The sequence below is a fragment of the Gorilla gorilla genome, chromosome 11 (assembly GCF_029281585.2).
Source record: "Gorilla gorilla gorilla isolate KB3781 chromosome 11, NHGRI_mGorGor1-v2.1_pri, whole genome shotgun sequence".
Lineage (NCBI taxonomy): Eukaryota > Metazoa > Chordata > Mammalia > Primates > Hominidae > Gorilla > Gorilla gorilla.
The window spans coordinates 46,786,835-46,813,756 of record NC_073235.2 but is presented as its reverse complement, the minus strand read 5'-3'; the positions used below and the strand labels follow the sequence as shown (position 1 = coordinate 46,813,756).

Sequence of the window (26,922 nt, the reverse complement as noted above, 5' to 3'; positions counted from 1 at the left end):
AGGTGACAGTGCGAGACTCTGTCTCAAAAAAACAAAAAAAACAAAAAAAAAACAACCAATCATATATGTGTGGGTTTTTTCCTGGATGCTGTTATATTGATCTATATGTCTATCATGCCAACATAACACTGTTTGTTCAGTAGTAAGTCTTGAAATCACATGGTGTAAGTTCTTTTTGTTCTTTTTTGAAATTGTTTTCACTATTCTAAGTCTTTTCTATTTCCATATCAGTTAGAGAATCGGCTTGTACATTTGTACAAAATACTTCTGGGAATTTTAATTTCCATTGTGTGAATTCAGTGGATCGGTTGGGGAGCATTAACATCTAAATGATTGAATTATTCTAAACCATGAATATAGTATACCTCAATTTAGTTATTCTTTCATTTCTCTGAGTAATGTTTTGTAGTTTTCAGTGTGCTAATCTCTTGTGTCTTTTATTAAATTTGTCCTAGGTGAATAGGACGTGAATTATATTTCTGAATGCCATTGAAAATGCTATTTAAAAAATTTACAGTTTGTCATTGTTTCTATACAGAACTAGAATTGATTTTCACATATTGAACCTTGATAATGTAATCATTAATACTTTTGACTTTTTTTGTGTGAATTCCTCAGGATGCTCTCTATATATGATCTTGTTAATCACAAATAAAGACAGTTACTCCTATCCAATATTAGTGTCTGTTACTTCTCTTTTTCTACAGCACAGATGAGGACAGTGTTAAAGCACAGAGTAGGACACTGTTTACATTGCACAGACTAGTGCAGTGTTAAATAGAAGTGGTGAGAGTGAACATCCTTGCCTTGTTTCTAATCCCAGGGAGGAAGCATTCAGACTTTCACTGTTACGTGTGATATTAGCTCTAAGTTTTTTGCAGATGTCCCATATCAGGTAGAGCAAGTTCCCTTTTATTTTAAGTATACTGAAAGCTTTTATTATATTGCATGTGAATGTTGAATGTTTTCATATTTTTTTTTTTGCCATCTATAGGGTGAATCATTTGTATTTCTTTTTTTTTTTAATTGTTTTTTTTTTTTTTTTTTTTAAGATGGAGTCTCGCTCTGTCACCAGGCTGGAGTGCAGTGGCACGATCTCGGCTCACTGCAATGTCTGCCTTCTGGGTTCAAGTGATTCCCCTGCCTCGGCCTCCCGAGTAGCTGGGACTACAGGTGTGCACCACCACGCCCAGCTAATTTTTGTGTTTTTAAGTAGAGACAGGGGTTTCACCATGTTGGTCAGGCTGGTCTCGAACTCCTGACCTGGTGATCCACCCGCCTCAGCCTCCCAAAGTGCTGGGATTACAGGCCTGAGCCACCGCGCCCAGCCATTTGTATTTTCTTTTAACACTTGTTAATATGGTGAATTGAATTGATTAGATTTTGAATCTTAAACCTGTCTTTGCATTTTTATGATAAACTCCATTTTTTCATGGAGTTTTATGTTATCTATGGAGGATATATTCTTTTACTATGCAAAATTTGATTTGCTTAATTTCGTTATTGATTTGTGGATGTATTTTTATGAGGCCTATTAACTTTTGTTTTCTGGGGGGCTCTCATGGACTGTGTGTGTTCCCTCAAAATTTTTAGGCTGACGTGCTAACTCACAATGGTATTCAGAATTGAGGCCTTTGAGAAGTAATTAAGTTTAGGTGAGGTCATGAGGGTGGGGCCCTCTTAGAAGAAGAAGAAGGAAAAACTAGAGTTCACTCTTTCTCTTTGATGGGAGTACACAGTGAGAAGGCAGCCATCTACAAGTGAGGAAGAAGGCCCTCACCAGCTAACTGAATTGGCTGGCATTTCGATCATCCCAGCCTCCAGAACTGTGAGAAATAAATTCCTGTTATTTGAGCCACCCAGTCTATATCGTATTTTGTTATAGAAACCTGAGCTGACTAACCCGGGAGTAGGGTTGTAATGTCTTTGTCAGATTTTGGTATAAAGGTCATGATTGTTTCAGTAGATGCAGAAAAAGCATTTGACAAAATCTGACACTTTTTTTAGTGATAAAATACTCTAAGAATAAAAAGGAAACTTCCTCAACATGGGAAAGGGCATCTACGTAAAAACCACAGCCAACATCTTAATGGTGAAAGAGGAACAGAGCAAGAATGTTGCTTTCACTATTCAGTTTTGTATTGGACGTTCTAGCTAAGACAATTCGTCGAGAAAAAGAAATAAAGGCATCCAGATGGGAAAGAAGTAAAACTATCTCTATTTGTAGATGACATGATCTTATATATAGAAAATCCTAAGGAATCACCAAAATGTATTAGAATTCATAAATGAGATCAACAAGCTTGCAGGGTATAATAGCAATATACAGAAATCAATTGTATTTCTATACATTAGCAGTGAACAAAAATGAAATTAAGAATTCCATTTATAATTGCATCTAGAAATTAAGAAAATAAGCGGTAAAAAAAGGTACTCTGAAACCTACCAAAAATTATTGAAAGAAATTAAAGAATTAGACATCCCATGTTCATGGATCTAGATGACTTAATATTGTTAAGATGTCAGTATTATCCCAAATGATCTACAGATTCAAGGCAATCTCAGCTGCCATTTTTCTTCTTCAGAAAAGGCAAAGCTGATCCTAAAAGTTACATGGAAATTTAGGGTAGTCAGAATTTTTAAAACAGCTTTGAAAAAGAACAACAAAAGTGAAGGAGTCACAGTTCTTGATTTCAAAACTTAATACAAAGCTACAGTACCCAAAACAGGGTGATACTGGTATAATGATAGACATATAGGTCACTGGAATGTAATTGAAAGCCCAGAATTAAACCCTGACTTTTATGTTCAATTGATTTTTAAAGGGTGTCATGACAATTTAATAAAGAAAGATAGTCTTTTCAACAGATGGTGCTGGGATAACTGTGTATCCACTAGCAAAAGAATAAAGTTGGACTGCTTTCATGTACTATATATTAAAATATTAATGCCAAATGGATTATGGACCCAAATGCAAGAACTAAAACTATAAACTCTTAAAAGAAAACATAAGAGTAAGTCTACTTGTTCTTGGGTTAGGCAAAGCCTTTTTACAAGACAACAAAAGCACAAGTGACAGTAGAAAAAATAAATATATTGGACTTCATCAAAATTAAAAACTTTATACTTTAAAAGACACTATCAAAAATAAAGTGAAAAAAGCCAACACACAACATGCAAGAACATATTTGTCAGTTATATTTGTGATAAGGGACTTGTATCCACAATATATAAAGAACTGTTAGAATTCAATAATCAAGACAATTCAAAAATGTGAAAAGTATCTGAATAGAAATTTTCCAACAAACACTAGGCATATGCATAGATGCTCTCAGTGTCATTTACTGTTGTGAAATGCAAGTCAAATCAGAATTTCTCATCTGCGTCTTTGTATTTTAAATTATAAATAAAGTTTATATTTACCTCTGGAAGTTCTACTTTTTAAAATAGCTTTTATTTATTATTATGTTACATTTAGAAATAAATTCTTCTGTAATCCCAGCACTTTGGGAGGCTGAGGTGGGAGGCCTACTTGAGGCCAGGAGTACAAGACCAGCCTGGCGAATATAGTGAGATCCTGTTTCTATTAAAATAATTCTTAAATACATTGTCAAGTACTGTTTTAGTATATTCATTGTTTAGTGTACTTGCTATCCTGGTATGCTTGTTCCATCATATCTGTTATTTCTGGATCTATTTTTTATTGACTGATTTTTGTCTTAGTTATGAGTCACATTTTTCTTCTTCGTATGTCTGGTAATTTTTGGTTTGCTGATGGGGATTGTAAATGTTGCATTATTGAATGTCTTGATTTTACTGTTTTAAAAAAGAGTTTCAGTTTTAGCAGGCAGTTTACGTTCTTTGTGAATCAGCTTGATCTTTTTGGGGCTAGTTTTGTTTGTTAGGATTGTTTTGAGTATTCTTTACTATAGAGGAGGTAAATTAATAGAGGAGGTAAACTATAGAGAGGTAAATTAATCTTATTTCTAGGTGTGATTCTTCTTTATCCTCTGCTGAATGCTGTGCATGGTCAATGAAGTCCCTCTACTCTTTTATTGCAAATCTGCCTGTCTTCCAGGCTTCTGTGACCTTTTGGAAGTGTTGTTATTGTTCTCTCATATTTGTTCTTTTACCAGTCTCATGGAATCTTAGAATATTCATCAGAAGAGTACACATGGAACCCTTGTGCAGACATGTGGTGCTTTCCCTCTTCTTAGCTCCTTTTACTTATGTACTGTACACTTATAAACTTAAGCTACCTCAGGCTTCCTAAAACTCTGATATCTGTTCCCGCAACTCAGCTGAACCACCATGTACTTAGTGTCTCCCACCATGATGCAGAGAGTGTCTCCAGGCAGAAAGCTGGTGCAATCATAGGGTTTCCCTTTCTTTTAGGGATCATAGTTCATTGCTGCCATTATTGTCTACTGTCTGAAAATGATTGTTTTATATATTTATCAAATTTTCTGGTTGATTATGGTATGAAGTGGGCAAGCCTGGTGCTAGTTAATCAAAGCCAGTATTGGAAATGCCCTGTTACTCCCTTTTTAGTATTGAAATTTAAGAAAAAAATAAAAGTTTTTGCATGTATCTAAGTGTTTTATTTATACATATCTCATCACAAAAAATTGTTGAACATTTTCCACCCTTTTCTTGATGACTTCTCTTTTAATTATTTTATGATGCAGACTTATGTGCTTTAGACTTTTGAAAATACTCCTCTCCTAGTTTTCCTAATTTATCTTTTCCTCCTCCAGTATTTTGTCCATATTGAGGCCAATTTCAGTTTTCAGTGGCTCCCTTATTCCCTGAAACAACCTTTTTTTAAATAAATCATCTTCATTATTCACAAAAGGAGGTTTTAATATTTAACCTTGGTACTTAAGGGCCTGTCCAGTAATTCTCCTGTCTGCATATTCTACGTTTTTATACTTAACATAGTACTTCTCCGCCTTGGCCAGCATTACTTTACTAGCCTCTGTTTCTTTGGTAATACCGTTTCCTTTGCTGAAAGCCTGTCTTCAGTGCTCTCTGTGAAAAGCTTCACCATTCTTCAAAGTCTCTCATTTCTTTATTGTGGTGCTTTTCTTTTCTTTTTTTTTTGGAGATGAGTTTCGCTCTGTCTCTGTCACCCAGGCTGGAATGCAATGGTGAGATCTCTGCTCACTGCAACCTCCGCCTCCCGGGTTCAAGCAATTCTCCTTCCTCAGCCTCCTGAGTAGCTGGCATTACAGGTGTGCACAACCATGTCTGGCTAATTTTTGTATTTTTAGTACAGACAGGGTTTCACCATGGTGGCCAGGGTGGTCTCCAACTCCTGACCTCAAGTGATCCCCCCCGCCTCGGCCTCCCAAAGTGCTAGGATTACAGGCCTGAGCCACCATGCCCGGCATTGTGCTTTTCTTACTAGGATCTAGTTACTAGTTACAGTTACTAGTTTTCTTACTAGGTTATAGTTCTTGAATATTTGTCAAATGCTCCTTACTACTTTGTAAGCCCATCAAATGCTGTACTCATCTCTGATTCTGCCATAGGCTGGTGTTCTGACTGGCCTAGAAGTTGGCGCATAGTTGACGTTCTGTAAATACATATTGAATATTGACTGAAACAGCCTTTAAAATAGAAATTATAGATAAATTTGGCAGGTGTATCCTGATCTTCAGTGTGGCTTTTTGAGGTGATAAGTTTATGGTATGAGTGCACTGTCTAAGTATCATGCTCTCCTAAGATACACCTTTCTGTATGGCTGTAATTCTAAGTTAGGGAACAGATAGAAATAAAGGGTCTGTTCATTTCATCTGTGTAGTGTTCAGTAAAGACAGGGAGATTGCTATGGGCAATCTGAGTTGGTTACCCCACTTGTTCTCCAGTGTAATCCATATCTTTCTTTTTACTTATGACTCTTCTAGCTTAATATCTTTTAGTCCACAGACATATATATGTGTGAGTATATATATGTATATAATTATATATATATATAATTGAGGAAAAGCAGTATTTGTGGTGGCATGGGGTAAACACAAGTAAGCCCTCAATGACTTTGGTAGACAGATATTTTCTGTATGCCCTAAGTGTGGAGACGAGTGCCGTTGTAGGTAGAGGAGGAGCACTTGGATGTGTGGTGGCCCCTTAAGGTTCTCAGAGGCTTGTATCTAGGTGTATAAGTCAGGGAGGGCCAAATGTGCTTTGCCTAGCACAACTTTCACTGACTGAGCAGTCTATTTTCAGATAGTCCTTCAGATAATGAAAGTCGTCATTGCTTAATTTTATACACTCTTCCACTTATTTATACCTACTGCCATTTACTGAGGTCATCCCTTCAAAAAATATTTCTTGGGGACCCATGATGTGCCCGTGCTGGCACTGAAAAGATAAAGAAGACATGCTTCCTGGAGGAGTGGCAGTGGCCTTCAGAGGTCTCAATTAGTGCTTTGAGGCCACTGTTTGAGGAACCTGGCGTTTAATACTTGCGTTTACTCCAGAAAGCGTGTGGGCATTGGTAGTGGACGTGCTTTTAAAAAGAGCCTCTTATGGCTATATTTTGTACATGATCCTGTGTTTAATAAGATGGATGATTCAGTTTCTTCTGTGAATTCAGGTTGTGATATTTGCATCTTTGGAAATGCTATTTAGGAAATAAATGCCAGCATGGAAATTCATAGTTTGTTAATTTTCTTGAAGATACGAGGCCTGGTGCGGTGGCTCATGCCTGTAATCCCAGCACTCTGGGAGGCCGAGGTGGGTGAATCACCTGAGGTCAGGAGTTTGACACCAGCCAGGCCAACTAGGCGAAACTCTGTCTCTACTAAAAGTACAAAAATTAGCTGGGCGTGGTGGTGCGCATCTGTAGTCCCAGCTACTCAAGAGGCTGAGGCAGGAGAATCACTTGCATCTGGGACGCGGAGGTTGCAGTAAGCTGAGATCATGCTACTGCACTCCAGCCTGGGTGACAGAGCGAGATTCTGTCTCAAAACAAACAAACAAACAAAAAAACAAGACAAAACAAAAAAGGTACGTATTTTTTACTAAGTTACATAGCTGTGGTATTTTGTGTAATGGTAATTGAAATGTAAAAAATCGTTTATTGGAAGGATTTTTGGTTTTAATCAGATTTTTTTTAATAAAGATTAAAACATTGGCATTGCAATTGGCTAGGAAAAAAACCCATTTTCTTTCTTTTTTTCAATGTACTAGCCTTTGGTAAACAGATGGTCAGATTAAATGCTATATAATTGAAAGTGCCTCAGAGTAAAAATTTGCAGATATTTGGGAAAGGAAATATAGTTAATACCAAAAAATTTTGGGGGCTTCTGGTTCACAAATTTGCATTACTCATCCTCCTTAGCTGATAACATATAATCATCAAGAGGCTGGACAAGACCATTTTCTCGTTTTGAGTTATTATTTTTTTTCCTTTAACCCCTATCCCTACCCTTGTTTTCCACCCCCATCCCAGCTTCCCTTAGTAGACCTTGACTTGCATGTGTTTGGCATATTACCTTGGATTGGCACATATCTTTGAAAAATATAGAACAGTTTGTATATTATGTATATCTTAAATTCAGACCTCAAGCTTTCTTTTTTCACATTTGACACTGTTTTTAGTTTAGACATGTTATGGTGTATATCTCTAGCTAAACACTTCTAAACATAGTTTGGTTCCTTTGTAAGTTATCCAGGTAATGGATGAATGGATTGCCTCTAAAACCACTTAGACGTAATGCTGTAATAAACATCTGCACACAATTTTAATACTAGTTTTATGTGTAAGTTCTTTGGGCTGTGTATTTAAGAGTGGGATTGCTGGATATAGGATAGTGGCTTGCAATAGCATTTTTCCCCACTTGTTCATTTATATTTTTTTCATACAATTTGTATATCATTTGGCCATTTAATTATAGATAATTAAAAAAAATAGTTTTTACTGTGGTAAAATGGACCTAACATAAAATTTACTATTTTAACCATTTTTAAGTGTATAGGTCAGTGGCATTAGGTACATTCCCATTGTTGTGCAGCCATCTCTACCATCTTTATCCAAAGCTTTTCACCTTCCTCAACTGAAACTGTACCCATTAGGCAGTGGGTATTCACTCCCCAGGCAACCTGGCAGTCCCTGGCAGACTTTCTGTCTTTATGAATGAGACTACTCTAGGTACCTCATATAAGTTGAATCATACGGCATTTGCCATTTTGATTGACTAGTTTATTTTACTTAGTATAATGTCTTCAAGGTTCATTCATGTTGTAGCATATGTCAGAATGTTTTTCCTTTTAAAGGCTGAATAATATTACATTGTATATACATATACCACATTTTATTTCTCCATTCGTCCATTGATGGACTCTTCTACTTTTTGGCTGTTGTGAGCAATGCTACTATGAATGTAGGTATACAAATAATCTGTGCAAGTCCCTGATTTCAATTCTTTTGAGATGTATACCCAGAAGTGGAATTGCTGGATCATATTTTTATTTTTTGAAGAACTGCTATACTCTTTTCCATAGTGGCTGCACCATTTTGTATTCCCACCAGCAGTGTACACGGATTTCAATTTCTCCATATTCTTACCAACACTTGTTTTTAAATTTTTAAAAAATTAAAAAAAGAGAACTCTATATTATAGTAGTAGCTAGCATTAAGTAAGGGTTTACTGTGGGCCCAAGTGCTGTTCTGTAAGTTTTACATGTGAGAAGCTTTTAGCCTTCACAACAGGTTTCCAAGATATATATATAGAGAGTATGCCATTAATAGAGTTCCTAGGATAACAGAGTGATACACTGGAACTTTGAATTGAGGCACCAGTATTCAACACATGCTTCTATATCCAAAGGAAGTGCTAGACCATATGCAGAATTATAGAAAGCTGGTTTTGTGACATTTGAATCCCTTTACTCACATGGAGGCTATCAAAGTGGGGGTGTGGGGGGGAAGATTTTGTTACATGAATTTTTCTGCAGGTCATCAGAGTGCTGTATGTTTTACCCTTGTCTCCCACAAGTTAGGGGTCTCTGAATCTTTTGTCAAGTCTAGTGAGAGAAGTTTCAACTAAAGTTTATCTTGGGGTCGCAAGATATTGATGCTTGACTCATACCTGGGAAAGCTGAAGTGTTCTATAGCAGTAGTGCTGGGTTTGAGAAGTAATTGCACTCTTCTCTGTCAACAGGGAAATCAACCTGCTGTCATTTTTAAAGGGATCCTGCTGAAAAAAAAGTCTCCTGCCAGGGCAAGAAGATCCCAGCAGTAATGGGCTGTTTGTGTACCACCAGGGGTTAGAAGCTAAGGAGGCATTAAGAGCTTTTAGCAGAGAGAGAGAGCAGTGTCTCTGGCAGGATATTTGCAATTGGAGGAGTATACCATTGGAAGAGTGCACATAAGCTCCCCAAGAGAGGAAGAATTAGCGTTAAACACTCTGCCATATCCCCTCTGCCATAGCCCTAGATCATTTTGCTACAGATTGCAATCAAGAACTGTCTTATATGCCTGACCTCTCCTCCCTTTCCTGACCTTGATCCTGGTGGGCTCAGAAAACTCAGGAAGATGGTGGAAGAGAAATTTGGTGAGATGAGGAGGATCCTGTTCCTTCCTTCACTGACAGTGGCTGGTGCTGGGCAGGCCCCAGCTGAGTGAAGAACATAGATTTAATGTTACATGTACTTTGGAGTTTTTATTGTTATTTGGGTCTAGTCTTTTTATTTTGTAAAATTTCAAGCCTGTTGGAATGTTGAAACAATACAATAAACGCCCCATACCTTTTACCAGTTATTAGCATTTAGCCACAGTATATATTGTATTTATACTCTTTTGGGCAGTGGGATGGGGCTGAACCATTCAAAAGTGACGTTTTACCCCTTCAGCTTGTTTATCTTAAGAATTAAAATATTCTCTCTCTGGGCGCGGTGGCTCATGCCTGTAAATCCAGCACTTTGGGAGGCCAAGGCAGGCGGATCACGAGGTCAGGAGATCGAGACCATCCTGGCTAACACAGTGATACCCCATCTCTACTAAAAATACAAAAAATTAGCTGGGTGTGGTGGCAGGCGCCTGTAGTCCCAGCTACTCGGGAGGCTGAGGCAGGAGAATGGCGTGAACCTGGGAGGCGGAGCTTGCAGTGAGCCGAGATCGCGCCACTGGACTCCAGCCTGGGTGACAGAGCGAGACTCCATCTCAAAAAAAAAAAAAAAAAAAAAAATTAAAATATTCTTCTATGTAGTCATAATACTTTTACCACACCGAGGTCTTTACCATTGGTATAATAATGTATACTATACAGTCTATATTCAATTTTCCCTAATTATCTAAGACTTTTTTTTTTCTTTTTTAAGAGACGGAATCCAGCCCGGCACTGTGGCTCACACCTGTAATCCCAGCACTTTGGGAGGCCGAGGTGGGTGGATCACGAGGTCAGGAGATCGAGACCATCCTGGCTAACATGGTGAAACCCCATCTATACTAAAAATACAAAAAATTAGCCAGGTGTGGTGGCACGCACCTGTAGTCCCAGCTACTTAGGAGGCTGAGGTAGGAGAATCGTTTGAACCTGGGAGGTGGAGATTGCAGTGAGCCAAGATTGTGCCACTGCACTCCAGTCTGGGAGACAGAGCGAGACTCTGTCTCAAAAAAAAGAAAAGAAAAAAAAAAAAAAGACGGAATCTTGCTCCCAAAGGTCTGGGATTACAGGCATGAGACACCACGCCCAGCCAAGACTAGTAATTTTGAATTACTGAACCGAGACCTACCATTTAAATTGACTGTATGATTTTCTCTTACTTATGAGGGACCAGAAAAGTCATGAGGATTATTTGAATTTTTGCTGTAGGCCAGGAGTTGGTTTATTCTTGAGTAAGTGTAATAGACCAGAAAGAGACAAAAAGAAAGTTTTTGCGTGAAATCCATCGTTTCTCCGTGGTCAAGCTGGCGGGCACACTTTTAAAAGAATGTCTCAATTCAGTATGCTCTTGGCATTATTCAAGAATAGATTTCTTGTAGGTAAAATTGACAGAGTCATGATAATTGTTGAAGCTGGGTGATGGTGGTTCATTAAACTTTTCTCCCTACTGTTGGGTATAATTGAAGATTTTCATGATGAAAAGTTAAATGATTTTTTTGACTCTTTGTATTTTCTAATTTGTAGATTTGGAATGTTAGTAAATCACATAATGCATTCCTTAATATCAGAGGAAATCGATTTATAAAACTAAAACAGTAATAATAATAGTTTTCCACATGTAGGGCAAACTAAGCTAAGTCTTTTCCAAATTCACACCTCTCCAATATAAATTTTATTATTTCATTATAAAGCAATCATTCTTTGAAGTTTATACTCATTTTGAAGACTTCTCTTCATCTTTTTCTTGGTTTGTCATTTGTCTCTGAAGTGCAGGAGAGACTGAGTCCAGGGTTGGCCCTCATAGTGGTGAGGATGACCTGGGTGAAAGTGTAGTCTGGGTGAAAGTTCATGTTGGGACCAAAATTAAAGCTAAAGTTTATAAGAAATAGGATTGAGCCTGAGGGGTTTCAACATGGTACAGTGTTGGAGTGTGGCTCTGATTCAGAAATCGGGGTAATTTTTCGAAAATTGAAATAAAAATGAAATAGTCCTGAAACAGTGTTGTTTAACTTTGTTAGAATTTATTTCTTTGGAATTTGAAATACTTTGTGTATTAGCTGTAAGTGATTGTTTTTGTGTGGATAGAATATTTTTTGTAGTAATAGAGTATTTTTTTCAGTCATAATTTTATAGCCAAAGGTAGAATCTTGTAACTTTGTCCTTAATGAACACTTTTGATGGAAGTCAATAAAATACTACACTAAATGTCCCTGTATACATTATATACATTAGTGATTTCTGAGTGTTAAAATTTTTGCCTTTCTTTTGGTTTAGTTTATCTTATAAAGGTTTTCTAAAGTGATAATTATTAATCACATTGCACTGATAAATGACATGATTTTAGTTGGTCTTTGTAAGAGAGACAGTTTACTCATCAACCTTAGTGTTTCTTAGCAACACAAATTATTCCTATCTTGGGCATTTTCATATCTTCCTTCAGACATACATGTGGAAATAGTTTATATGACCTGATGCTTGTCCATCTGTCCTGAATCTCTCATTACTTCTTTGTTACCTAAACATCCTCATTAAACTTCATGTCCATACAATATATTCTTTCAGCTTAATAAACCACAGTTTGACCTCAGCATCATTTGGCTTGTCACAATCTTAAAAGTGTTCTGAAAAATAAATTTATTTTGTGTATTGTGTAGCTAAAAGTTACTGAAAATGTTATATTTTCATGTTAAAAAAAAGTATAAAAATAATGCCTTGGGGCCAGGCTCAGTGGTTCATGCCCGTCATCCTATCCTAGCACTTTGGGAGGCTGAGGTGGGAGGATTGTTTGAGACCAGCCTTGGCAACATAGTGAGATCCCGTCTCTACAAAAAAATTTAAAAATTAGTCAGGAATGGTGCCACATACCTGTAGTCTCAGCTACTGGAGAGGCTGAGGTGGGAGGATTAGTTGAGCCATGGAGATTGAGGCTGCAGTGAGCCACAGTCTTGCCACTGCACTCCAGCCTGGGTGATGGAGCGAGACCCTGTCTCAGAATACAAAAACAAAAACAAAAAAGCTGCCTTGGGAGCTGGCTAACTGTTTTCTTATTGTTCTCATCCTCTAGGATGAGAGCTGAATCACTTCTGGTAGAGAAATAGGTTGACTATCTTTTGGCAAGTTGACATGTTCAGTTTAGATTATAATTTATGAAAATGCTGGATTCATAGGAAGTGTTGGCGTTCATACATCCATTCAACAAATATTTATTTAGCACTTACAACATGCCAGGCTTTGTGACAGGCACTGGGGATACAGTGGTTAGTGAAAATATGGCATCTGTGCTCTCTATCTCTAGCAAAGGGATATGGTTGTCTGAGAGCATCAGAAAAGAACCTGCTCTGGTCAGGTAGGAAAGGCTTCCCTTAGGAAGTGAGCCTTAGCTGCTATCTGAAGAGCATACCAGTGGGAGCAGCATGTGCAAAGGCCATGTGGCAGGATGCAACAGGGCGCATTGAGAGAAGCTGGAGTGCAGAGTGAACACCTGCAAGATAAAGCTTTCAGGGAGATTGGTTTTAAGTAAAAACTTCATTCTTTATAGATGCTTTATATGAAATATGAAATCAATAATTATTTTTATATTGACTTCTGTGTGTCATATTGACTTCTATATATCTATTTTAAGACAATAAACTTTGTTTTCAGATACTCAAAAGATTTGAAGATTTCTTCAAGTTCATTTTTCCCATTTGGTCCTTTAATCCCCTAACTAGGAATCCACTGATTATCCAACTGCTTGAGTATAACTACCCGAGTGGCAGGGTCCTCCCTTTCTTCTTTGGAACCAGCTTTATTTCCAGACACTTTTAAGCAATGGAGAGTTCTTTCTTATGTGAAGCCAAAATTCTGGATTTTACTCATTGATACTAGTTCTCAGTGGCAAAACTGAACAAGTCCAATTTGTTTATAGACTCTTTTACTTATTGAAGATTACTTATATATAGCTATAAGTCTCTTCCACAAAGAGTTTTTCACCCAATGTTAAACAAATTTCAAGTACACACACACACACACACACACAATGAAACATCCTCCCTCCCCTACTCTGTGTGTACCAGTTGCCTGGCTTCAATAATTGTCAACCTATGGTTTTGATTGATGGATACTTAATGAGTACCATTTTTGCCCTAGGACTTGCTGGAGATATAGAAAGGGACCTGACACAGTTTCTGGCCTTAAGGAGCTCTCATTCCAGTGGGGAAGAAAAAAACTAAAATAATGATGTCCAAGAGCATCAGAAAAGAACCTGCTCTGGTCAGGTGGGAAAGGCTTCCCTTAGGAAGTGAGCCTTAGCTGCTGTCTGAAGGGCACACCAGTGGGAGCAGCATGTGCAAAGGCCTTGTGGCAGGATGCAACAGGGCGCTTCTGCAAAAGAGTTCAGAGTGAACACTCTTGGTTGATAGGAAATCAACTAAAATAATACAGCATAATGCATACAGTCATTTAATTTCTAAGAGAATTATGGGATTATAAAGAAATAGCGCAGGAAGGGCATTTTACCCTGCTAACTGGTGGAAATGGGAGGAATTAGTATACAAACTTAGGCTCTAGAAATAGATTTCCAGAGGGTTTTGGAGAAAGTAAGCAAGGTAAGCCAAAGTTCAGACATTAGGTCAGCTTCTAAGACAAAAATTCTCCATTGGCATGTAAAATCTTATATTTATATGTACTTATAAAATAGAGCCATTGTGTAGTCCATTAAGAGATGAAGCATTGAGAGTTGGACTTGGTAGCAAAGTGTTAATGGTCAGCTCAAACATTCTTGGGAGTTAAAAAGCCAAAAGAGACAGATACTCAGTAAACTTGCCTGCATGTAGTCTTTATTATTGCACATAGAAAATATTTGTACTCTTCTTTTAGCTTAAATCTGTTTATGTATATATATGCATTGATTATGTATTTTAAAATATGAGATAATTAGTTATTACGCTAAGAGGTCAGGGATTCAATACCTGGAGAGATGATATCCCCACAGCAAAAACACTGCTTTTCTCTCTAGACAGTGTTGGAGTCTTTACTTAGTCCAGTTTGAAATGCATGCTGTGTGGACACAGGGAGGACTTAATGTTTAGAGTTATGTTCAAGTATATCCTTGTCTTTAGAGCCTTACCATGGATAGGTTATTAGTGTGATCTTGTTACTGAGATTTGCCCTGCCTGAATTTTGAGACCCATATAATATCTTTCAGTACAGCTACATAAGAGTATAAGCATATATATGCATGCATTCTAATGCAGTGGAGCAATTTTTCTCTTAGAGCTTTTCCAATCAAATAAGCAGGTACTATTTACAGTGTATATTAGACAAATTGGAAGCAGGTGCTTCCCACTCTCTCTCATCTTTGTAGCCATTCTTTCTCTATGGCCCTGCTTGTATCTGTATACTACATGCATCTCTATGGTTTTTCTCTTTTTGTATGTTCTAAAATAGATGTGTGACAAAAAATCCATAATGCAGTCTTTTTTATGCACTCAATGTTAATTTATGTTTGAATACTAGAGTCGACTATTTGGTCATTCTTTTTTAGTTTATGATTTGCTTGTTTATTTCTTCTCCTGTTTACTATTTAAGAATTACATATATACTCCAGTCTGGCAGAAGTGATCAAATATTATTATTTTTTACAAAATATCTTCAAAATTTTATTGGTATGTAGCTTGGTGCCACATTTTGAACATGTATATGATCATTTGTTATGTTTGAGTGTTTCTGAAATTGAATTACTTGATAATTTGTGAGTATTATCTTTTAAAATGAAATAAAGTGACAAGGTTTATCCTTTTGAATTGATAGGACCTGTTATTAAAATCATATTATTCCCCATAAATCAGACATAAAAGTCTTATTTCTTCTTTCTGTTTCAATTATATAATTTAAGTAAGTTACAGCTTCCTTTAGACATGTCCCAGTTTATTGAACATACTCAATTTCCATTGTAAGCATGTAAATAGGATTGGTGACTCTATAAATTTTTTGGGATAAATTTTGTAAGTAGTATTGGAAATTAATCTTAGAATTCTAAGTGTCACTATTATTTTTCTTTAATGCTTCTGTTTGTAGTACAGGGTACCGAGTAATATAGTGGATAAAACACATAGTCCTAGCCCTAATAAGAAAGAAAGACTAGTGTGTAAGTAACTTGAATAAATGGTGTAAGAGAAGCACAAATAAAACTCAGCTGGAAAAAAAAAAGATTGTATTAGTTCTTAAAAGATATGATACTTGAGCTGGGCCTTAAGTAACTGTTAGAAAAATGATGGGGGAAGATTTGGGAAAAGGGTATTTTAGGCTGAGCAGATAACACAAGAAAAGAGAGTCTTAAATGCCTTGTATGATTGAAGAGTCTCTAGTGGTCTCAGATAGGAGCAGAGGGGGAGCTGTTGGTGATTAGACTGGACTGTCCCAAACTGGGTTTGATTATCTTGTAAGGGTGTGCAGATCTTACTTGTTAGGCAGTGGACAGCCTTAGAAGGTAATAGACCATCTTTAATGTGTCCTCTGATATATTGATAACTACTCTTGTTGTTTGTAGTAGATATTACAGTACTCATTTTGGAGAAAAACTAACGCTCAGAGGAGCTAAATGACTTGCCCAAGGTCTTGTGACAACTAGTTGTCAGAGCTAGAATTCAAACCAAATGTTCATTTGAACCCGCATGTTTCATCTCTTGTAAGTGGGGGAACAAGGCAATCAGGCTAAATTTCAGGAATGTTTCCAAAGCAGTTGGTTTCTTGGATTAGAAAGTAATACTGTAGAGGCATGGTAGCCAACTGGGAGACTATTTTAATGATTCAGACAAGTGGTAGTATGAACTTGAATTTGTGGTAGTAAAAATAGGACTGAAAAGAAGGGTTTGTATATGAGATTAAGGTAGGAGAATTGTCAAGACTGGGTCATTAAGTACGGGTAATAAGAATGCATTATTTCAAACTTACGTGGTAGAAAAATGATGTCCCCAGTGGCTGGCTTACCTGAGCTAAGAGCCAGCTGGTTTAAAAGAGAGACTGAGGCTTGCCAGGGATCCAGAATTAAGTGATATAATGTTAAAGTGATTTGATTGTGAAGAGTTAAAGGGTGAGCTATAAAAGTCACATTCTAGCTTCAGGTTAAACATATGAGCACAGAGCTGAAAACTAGAGGCAAAACCTAACATTTTGGGTAGACTGTGAACCGAGTATGGAAGGAGTACCTGAATAAAGGGTGAGGGTGCAAAACAATTATCATGGGCTGAGACTGTGCTGACTGTTGTCCATTTGTACAAAGTTTTGCTCCCTCTCAGCTTCCTCTGTGGTTGCACTAGCTATTATGGGTTGAACTGTATCCCCTTCCAAAAAGAAATGTAGAAGTCCTAACTCCTAGTACCCCAAAATGTGAACTTATTTGGAGATGAGATTTTCACAGACTTTAACTTAGTTTTGGAGATAATCAAGTTAGCATTAGATTGTTAGGGTGGGCCCTAATCTAATATGACTGGTGTCCTTATAAAAAGGGGCAATTTAGACACAGATATTTACAGAGGGAAGACTATGTGAAGATTAACTAGAGAACAGTATTTACAAGTCAAGGATTGCCTGAGGCTACTAGAAGATGAGAGAGAGACTTGAAACAGATTCTCCCTCACAGCCCTTCTAAGGAACCAACCCTGCCGACACCTTGATCTTTGACTTCCAGCCTTCAGAATTATGAGATAACACATTTCTGTTGTATCAGCCACCCAGTTTGTGGTACATTGTTATAGCAGCCCTAGGAAATTAATAAAGCAATATATAGGGGATTGGGAGAGGTATAGGGGTCTGGTTGCAGTATTAAATAGGGTGGTCAGGAAAGGCCTCACTAAGAAGCTGATAAAATGAGGAAAGAATTGAAGGAGGTGAGGGAATAAGCCATGAGGATATTTGCCAGGAGAGCATTCCGGACAAAGGCATGTGCCTTTGATGTATTTAGGTGGAAAAAGAGGACAGTGTGTCTGTGATGGGGTGACCTGGGAAATGAGGTCTGAGAGGACATACAGTGAGCATGGGCAGATTGGGTAGGGCCTTCTAAACCATTGACAGCCTTCTGACTTATATGCATTGATATGGAAAGCCAGAGGATTTTAAGCAGAGTGATCTTATCTACACTTTAAAAGGATTATCTTGGCCTTCCGGATGAAAATAGACAATGGGGATAAGGTAGAGAGACCAGAAAGGAGGATTGTGGAATGGTCCAGGCATTAGCCAGAGCTGATAGAAGTTTGGATAGGAGGGTGGCAGTATATGTGAGAAGAAATGGCTAGTACTGGATATATATGTTATTAGTAGAACATTGGGATATTATGACAGATTGAATATGGGGTATGAGAGAAAGTTTGGACTAAGCAACTGGAATATAACAGAGTTTGATTGAGCAAAGAATGATTCCTGAATAGAGCAGGACCCTCTGTTCCATCCCCTTAGCCCCCAGCCAGAATAGGTTGAGTGACTCTGTGCTGTTGAATTGGAGAAAATTTATGAACAGAAAAAAAAAAAGTAACATATAGAAAACGGAAGTGAGGTACAGAAACAGCTGGATTGGTTACAGCTTGGCGTGCCTTATTTGAACACAGTTTGAACAGTTGGCTGTCTTTGATTGGCTGAAACTTGGTGATTGGTACAAGAGTAGGTTACAGTCTGTTTACACATCCAGTTGAGTTACAGCTCACTACGTACGGAGAAACCTTTAGGCTGAACTTAATATATGTAAGGAGGTAGCTTTAGGCTATACTTTTTAACAGTACAATTTTTTTCCCATTCTTTTACTTTCAGCTTATTGTGTCTTTGAAAATAAAGTGTGCCTCTTGTAGATAGCACATAGTTGGATCGTGTTTTCTTATTCATTCTGCCAATATGTGCCTTTTGGTTATAGTGTTTAATCCATTAGCCTTTAATGTAATTACTGATAAGGTAAGATTTACAATTGCCATTTTGCTACTTATAATCTGTGTGTCTTATTTCTTTTGTCTTTCTTTATTCCTCCATCACTGCTGACTTTTGGGTTAAACAGCTATTTTCTCCCCCGGCCCCCACCATCCCCACTGGATGCTTCTTACACCAGTAAATAGCTATTTTCTAGTGTAGCATTTTAATTTTCTTGTTTCATTTACTATATTTTTTGTTCTTAGTTGTTTTATGCACATTTTCTCATGTTCTACACTTTGAGCTTCTAGCAGCACTTTGAGCCTATGCTCAGTGTTTTCTAGATGAGTTTCATAGGGAAATAATGCCAGGGTTCTGACTTACTAATGGTCAGGAAATATGACTGAAAATAATTTTCTTGGCTGGGCACAGTGGCTCATGCCTGTAATTCCAGCACTTTGTGAGGCCGAGGCGGACGGATCACGAGGTTAGATCGAGACCATCCTGGCTAACACAGTGAAACCCCGTCTCGACTAAACCCTGTCTCTAGCTGGGTATGGTGGCAGGTGCCTGGAGTCCCAGCTACTCAGGAGGCTGAGGCAGGAGAATGGCGTGAACCCGGGAGGCGGAGCTTGCAGTGAGTGGAGATCGCACCACCGCGCTCCAGACTGGGTGACAGAACGAGACTCCGTGTCAAAAAAAAAAAAAAAAAAAAAAGAATTTTCTTGTCCAACAATTATATTTTCTTAATATAGTTTGAATCTTCTGTTTACTCATGTTTACAGCAGGGCATCTGTTCTCTCTCTTCCTTCCTTTTTGTTTCTCCCTATCTGTTTCCCTCCCTCTAATTCATTCAACAAACATATTTTGTATGTATGTAGTTGCAGCAGGGGCTTGGGGTGTAGTAATGTATAAAACAGATGGTCTCTTCCTCAGTCTTTCGGTCAGCAGTAGATTTCGCTAACTCAGATTCTTCATAGAACATTGAAATATCCAAGTAGTATACAGTAGGGTGTGGTGGGATCTGTAGACAATTCCAGGGATATTCTCATTCAGATTAACAAAAAAAAGAAGTTTGCAGGCTTTGGAAGACCTCTGTTTTAATGTAAACATTTCTCTGTAGTAGGAATTGTTGGAATTTCTTTAACCAGCTCTCACTTGCCACTCCCTTGTTGAGATTTGAGTAGTGTAGTTTTCCCTGTCTTGAAAACATGCTCCTGGAACCAGTGTGCTTTAACGTTTTTAGTGTTTTCAACTATTTATTTCATATTAATTCAAATGAGCCCTGAAAATGTATTAGATTCCATAGTGTTTATACAACAGATATGAATTGTAAAGGATAGAATCACCCTAACATTTAATCGTAAAAAGTATATTTTTAAGCCTTTACTTGGGTTTCCATTGTTCTTTAAATTTATATAGAAAGATTGTCATTTTTGTGGTACAGATTTTTTGTTCCCCTTCAAAGAAGGGGGGATAACAGATAAACTTTTGGATTCATTTTCCATTTTTTAATCTGAAGTTGATGTATTTCAAGAATATTATTTTCATCAAAGGATTGGATATAAATTGTGTTGGCTGCTGGACTCGGTGGCTCACGCCTGTAATCCCAGCATTTTGGGAGGCCGAGGTGGGCAGATGATGAGGTCAAGAGATCGAGACCATCCTGGCCAACATAGTGAAACCCCAATATGGTGAAACCCCATCTCTACTAAAAATACAAAAATTATCTGGGCGTGGTGGTGTGCGCCTGTAATCCCAGCTACTTGGGAGGCTGAGGCAGGAGAATCTCTTGAACCCGGGAAGTGGAGGTTGCAGTGAGCCGAGATCGCACCACTGCACTCCAGCCTGGCGACAGAGCGAGACTCCATGTCAAAGATAAATAAATAAAAATAAAATGAATAAATAAATAAATTGTGTTGTCAATGAGCTGTATAATAAATGACATCAATTTTAGCAAATAACCTAGTGTGCGTATACTATATGTTCAAAAAGTTAAGGAGAATATAGGAATTTTACTTTGCTAATGATGAGGACACTAGTCTATTCTATCCTGTGTGACCCTGAATAAGGCTTTATTGGGAGGTGAAAGCTAGGTTTAGTAGGAAGGAACAGATTGGTCTTCATTATGCTGTCAAAAAGGTCTTATACTAATGCAAACCATGCCTAAGAAACAAAGTGTTTTTTTCCTCTAATCTTTATATAATTTCTATTTGATTACCAGCCTGAGGTATTTTACAATCAAAGAACATATTATGTTCATATAATACCATTTTATAAGGTTTTTTTTTTTTTTTTTTTTTTTTGAGACAGAGTCTTGCTCTGTCGCCCAGGCTGGAGTGCAGTGGCGCGATCTTGGCTCACTCACTGCAAGCTCTGCCTCTTGGGTTCACGCCATTCTCCTGCCTCAGCCTCCCCAGTAGCTGGGACTACAGGCGCACGCCGCCACACCCAGCTAATTTTTGTATTTTTAGTAGAGACGGGGTTTCACTTTGTTAGCCAGGGTGGTCTTGATCTCCTGACCTTGTGATCCGCCCTCTTTGGCCTCCCAAAGTGCTGGGATTACAGGCGTGAGCCACCGTGCCCGGCCAATACCATTTTATCATTAATCTCTGCAGTCAACCTTGGCTAACTTTTAATATGACATTGGCCACTACCACCTTAAAACTCCTTCCTGAAAGCTATGAAATGAACTATTTTCAGTTTTTCTGTTCTATTTGCATTTAAGTTGGCTTCATGCAAACCTCATCATCGAAATGTTTTCTAGAGGGGAAAATTGCTACATTTGTATGAAAAAGGAGAATTTGTCACTTCTTTCAGCTAAGTTGATTATAAATTACATGTGAAGCTATAAAAAATTAATGAAAGTCAAAGCAATCAGTAAACAGTACACTGGCCTAAACCAGTGGACAAATCTGCAGAGTACAGATGTCTGCATTAGGAGTGCAGTGTGATACCATTTTTTTTCTTTCTTCACTCAAATCTGTGGAGTTGTCCCCCACATTTACTCTGCATTCTCTGTTAAAATATTTTGTGGAAATATATTCTGGGGGAACATTGGTAACTGCACATCTTTCCACAAGTGTCTTTTATAGTATAAACCAAAACATAGATGCCATGACTTTGTCTTTTAGAAGGGAGTTTCTTGGCATCCTTGCTTAGAACTCACCCCTGAAAAGATGTTAACGCTAATCTTTAAATTTCAACAAGGTATGTAGTTTGACTCTAAAAGGGGAATGAAGCAGCTCAGAATGCTTAAATCTTCAGAGACCAACCCAAAGTCAAAGGCATTATAAGCTGTGGTTCAGCTAATTTACAAGGAGGATAATTGCAGAAAAATTATCATATAAGTTTACTGGAAATAACCACTAAATTCTTTAACTTGCTGTGAGTATAGCCTAAGATACCTGCTTTAGTTATTTACTGCTATTTGACAAACTGCTGCAAAACTTAGTGGCTTAAAACTAGGACAACATATATTTTGCTCATGAGTCTCTAATTTGGAAGGGTTCATTTGGCATAATTTGTTTTTGCTACACTTTGTGTTAGATGATGTGGCTCAAAGGTGAGGGCCAGAATCATTTGAGTGCTACTCATGCACACCTACGGTGGTTGGATACTGGTTAGAACATTTATATGTGGCCTGAGCATCTTAGTGTGTTGGCTGTCTTCTAAGGGTGAGAGGAAGGGAGAGGGAGAAGCTGCAAAGACCTGTATTGTCTATTTATAGTTTACTTTTGGAAGTCACACAATACTACTTCCAAGACATTTTATTACTTGATAGAAAGGCCTGCTAAATTCAAGCTGGAGGGAAAATTGTCTCTACCTCTGGATGAGAGAGTAACAAGCTACTAGAAGGGCACGAGGGACTGGGAATATTGCTGTGGTTGTTTTTGGAAAATAGTTGGCTACATCATTTTACCTGATTATCTATATTCTCTTATTTCCGGCCTCAGATTGATTCAGTTTTGTGGGGCCAAAATGCTCAATAGTTAAGTGTAGAAAGTAGGAGACAGATTAAAATATTTTCCTATGATTAATGTAAAGCTCCTTCAATTACATTTTCTTTGTAATTGTATCTTTTTCTGGAACTCTGGAACCCTTAGGGGGCAGGGTTAAAATGGCAAAACCCAGCATTTTATGTTACATTAGCTGTACTGAAAAATGGTGTGATGTATTACAGTTGAATCATCAGAGTTCAAGTCACAGTTCTGCCACTTTCTAGCTGTGTGACAGAGGGACAGTTACTTAACCTCTCTGAGTTCACTCATCTACAAAGTCAAGGTGATGATCCCTTCCTTATAGATATGTTTTGTAAAACAGGGATACGTTTAAAGGGACCCTTTCAGTGAATGGGAGGTCCTGGGGTCTCAGATATTATCATTAGGCAGGTTGATGAAAGTGTATGAGTTAAGATGTTAAATTTATAATGATCCAGAATGATAAAATTAAGAAACTTTTTTAGGATATTTAGATACTTAGAAGTTAGACCAAATATAGGTGCATGTGACTGGAAGGATTTAGAGTAGAGAAAAACCTAAGAAGGAATTCTGGAAGAATATGTCTCCATTTTGAAAGGTACATTATATCTTACCAGCTACCAATCAACTTTTTTTTTTCCTTTGTTTTCTTTATTTTTTGAGACAGGGTCTCACTCTTTTGCCTAGGTTGAAGTGCAGTGGCATGATCATGGCTTACTGCAGCCTTGACCTCTTGGGCTCAAGTGATCCTACCACCTCAGCCTCCTGAGTATCTGGGACTACGGGAGTGCTCCACTACATCCAGCTAATTAAAAAAAAAAAAAAAAGTTTGGCCTCCCAAAGTGCTGGGATTATAGGTGTGAGCCTCTGTGCTTGGCCTAAAATTTTTTTATAGAGATGAGGTCTTGCCATGTTGCCCAGGCTAGTCTTGAACTCCTGGGCTCAAGCAGTCCTCACTCCACGGCGTCCTAAAGTGTTGGCATTACAGCCATGAACCACTGTGTCTGGCCCTTAACACCTTTTTACGGAAATGAATGTTTCAAAGATTTATTAAAATAATGAACAGTTAGTTAAGGTACTTTAATAAATGCCTTAATACCTTAGTTTTAAATGTTTTATATTTAGTGGAAAATGCTAATTTTCTTCTATTTTTATTTTTCTATAATAATTGTAGAAGTGACATACATGTTATAGAAAAGAAATTGAGGAAACAAATCACCATGATTCCATTACTCAGAGGCAGACTGTTAATGTTTTGTCATATTTCCTTTCAGTTTTTTTTAACGTTATAGCTATCCATGGTCAAGATCATAATGTATAACTTAATAACTTTCCTTTTTTACTTAATTATCATAATAATTTCTCACATGTCATTAAATTTTATATATCATGTAGGTGTATCATACCATTTTAAGATTTTTATGATTTTTTTTCTGCTAGACATAATGTTGTGATGAATATATATTTGCACATGAATATTTTTTGCCTTTATTTTGATTTTTTTCCATGGGAGGTATTTCTAGAAAGATAATTACTGGATAAAAGTATGTGAATATTTTTAAGGTCTTTGATTAATTTGTTATATTTCTTTCCACAAAGTATTACCATTTTATATCTCTACTAAAGTAGAACTGCAGTATGATTATTTGTTTTTGTAAACAAAGTTACCTAATTTGACAGTTAAAAGTATCCTTTGTAAAATTTGCATTTATGCTATCTTAGATTAAAATTTTCTTTCTAATATTTAGTATTTATTTCTTTCATTTTAATTCAAATAGACTTTCTATATGTTAGGGACATAATTTTTTCAATATATTTTCTCTAGGTTTGGAGAAATTTCATCACCCAGTATATTTTGTTCCTTTATAAACAGTTTAAAATTTATTTTTTTCATTTTGTATGAAAGACATACTAGAGTCACACTAACCTGCACGGTACAGTTATTCTTTTCAATGGATGGTAGTTCTCATTTTTAGTAACTTAGTTTTCTTCATCTTTTAGTTATTTTTAGAGTGTGTTGTGCATTTAAAGTGGATATACATTTAGTTTTTAATATTATGTTTGTCAAACTTCAAGTAACTATATTTTGGTTATTCTGAAGGGACTTTTTCATAAATAGAATTTATGAAATTCTTCTCACTGGCAAAATTTTAATTTCAAATGGAGTATTTTACTAGGCCTTATTCAGGTTATATAAAAATTAAGATTTATTTATTTCCCTTTAAAATTTTTTTCAAGTGTTTTAAATTCACAGAAAAGTACAATACAATGTCACTCCCTCCGAGGTCTGTCAGATCTGAACCTTTTTTGCCATGTGTATAATAGGAGAAAACAACTGTTTTTTCTTCTGTGTTCATACTCAGCACAGAATACTTCACCTCTGGTCATCAAAATGTGTATGAGGTTTTTTCCTCACTGACTGGTTGTCTGACACCAACTGGTTATCCTACAATTTAACTTAGCTCTGACATTATCTGCCTGGAGATAGTGACAGATCCTGCAGGTTAAGGGCTTGATCCCACAAGATTGTCCCCCACTTCAGACACCAATCTCAAGTAGTAGGCTATCCTCAATTTCTGTCCAACTTAGCTACAAATTGGAGGTGCCCACCAGCACCTTCTTGGGAGCAGCTCACAGAACTCAGGGAAATACTTTTACCAGTTTATTAAAAAAGGATATGATAAAGGATACAAATGAACGGCCAGATCAGCCAGATGAAGAGATGTGTAGGGTGAGGTCTGGAAGGGTCCTGGGCGCAGCAACTTCTTTCCCTCTGGACTTGGGGTGTGCCACTCTGAGCACGTGGATGTATTCACCAACTCAGAAGCTCTCTGAACCCCTTAGTTCAGGGATCTTTCTGGAGGCTTCATCAGGTAGGCATGATTGATTATTAACTCATTATCTATTCCCTTTCCCCTCCGCATAGGTTGGGAGTGGGGTGGAACTGAAGGTTCCAAGCTTCTAATCATGGCTTGGTCTTTCTGGTGATCATCCAGGAGCCCACCAAGAGTTGCCTCATTAGAAAAAAAGATGCTCCTATCACCCAGGAAATTCCAAGGGATTTAGAAGTTCTGTGTGAGGAACCAGGGACAGAGACCAATACACATATTTCCTATTAATTCACACCATGTTTAGTTCAGTTTTTAACTTTTTATTTCTTAAATAGAACTTTATAGATGGAAGTGAGGATCTCTGTGATGCTGATGCCTAATTCCATTCTCCTTTCCCTAGCCTCAGAGGTTTTTATACATTTATTTAATATGCATGTATCAATAATAAAAAGCCCATATAAATGATATCTGTACCTATCCCTCTGAAATTTATTCTTTTTTCACCAATATATAATATTTATATATTTTATATATATAATATATTGGTGAATTATATATTGGTGAAATATATAATATTTCACCAATATTATATTTTTAAACTTATTTAGGTTAAAATAAGTGTTGCTCTAGTTTAGTGGTTTTCAGAATGTGGTCCCCGACCAGCAATCTTAGTATCACTTGGGAACTTATTAAAAATACAGCTTCTCAGGCCAGGACTGAATAAATAAATTGTGCTACCCAGTACAAAATGAGAATGCTGGGCCCCATGTTTAGAAACTATTAATAATGTCAAGATGGTGACAGCAGAGCATTAAACCAGGTGCAGGGTCCTTCCGTGCTTGGTAGCTGTGAAGCTAGCCCTGTCTAGACCTCACTTCTGACCTAGTGAATAGAAACTCAGAGTAAGGACCAGCAATCTGTGTTTTAACAAGCCTTCTGGGTGATTCTTTTGAATGTTTAAGTTGTGTTAGTTTTCTACAGCTGCCATAACAAAATACCACAGATGAGGTGGTTTAAAGAACAGAAATTACAAACCTGCACATGTACCCCTGAACCTAAAATAAAAGTTAAGAAAAAAAATATTATTTTCTGAGTTCTGGAGGCTGAAATTCTAAGATCAATGTGTTGGCAGGTTTGCTTTCTTCTGAGGTCTCTTTCCTGGCTATGCAGTTGTTCACCTTGCTCATATGGTCCTCTCTGGTCTAGATGCAAGCATGCTAAGTTCCTCTTATAAGGACATTTCCTCTTATAAGGACACTAGTCAAATTAGATTAGGACCCACCCACTCTAATAGCCTCATTTTGACTTAATCACCTCTTTAAAGGCCCTGCCTCCAAATACAGTTATTCTGAGGTACTAGAGGTTAGGGCTTCAACATATGAATTTTGGAGGGACACAGTTCAGCCCATAACACCACTACTATAGTTCAGTGAATTTTTAGGGCTATATTATATTCAGTTGTATGATTATACTGTATCTTTTGTGCTGTTGCTGGACATTTAGGTTATTTTCCGTTTTTTTTTTTTTTTTTTTGCTATAACAATGCTGCTATGGAGAGTCTTGTATAAATATTTTGTATATCTTGTGAATTTCTCTAATTCTGATGATATATAATGGGATAGAATTATT

The 26,922-nt window shown here is 37.2% G+C and overlaps 1 protein-coding gene across 38 annotated transcripts in view; it reads left to right on the top strand.

The window, feature by feature from the left end:
- Window positions 1-26,922, top strand: part of GTDC1 (glycosyltransferase like domain containing 1) — a 383,038-nt gene that overhangs the window by 23,028 nt on the left and 333,088 nt on the right. For 9 of the 38 annotated variants that reach the window (XM_063694823.1, XM_055380105.2, XM_055380110.2 and 6 more), the window contains exon 2: window positions 10,327-10,388. The exons of the other annotated variants lie outside the window; for them this stretch is intronic. The gene's annotated coding sequence lies outside the window, so the exon portion shown is untranslated. The remainder of the gene's footprint in view (window positions 1-10,326; window positions 10,389-26,922) is intronic. 38 annotated transcript variants of the gene reach the window in all.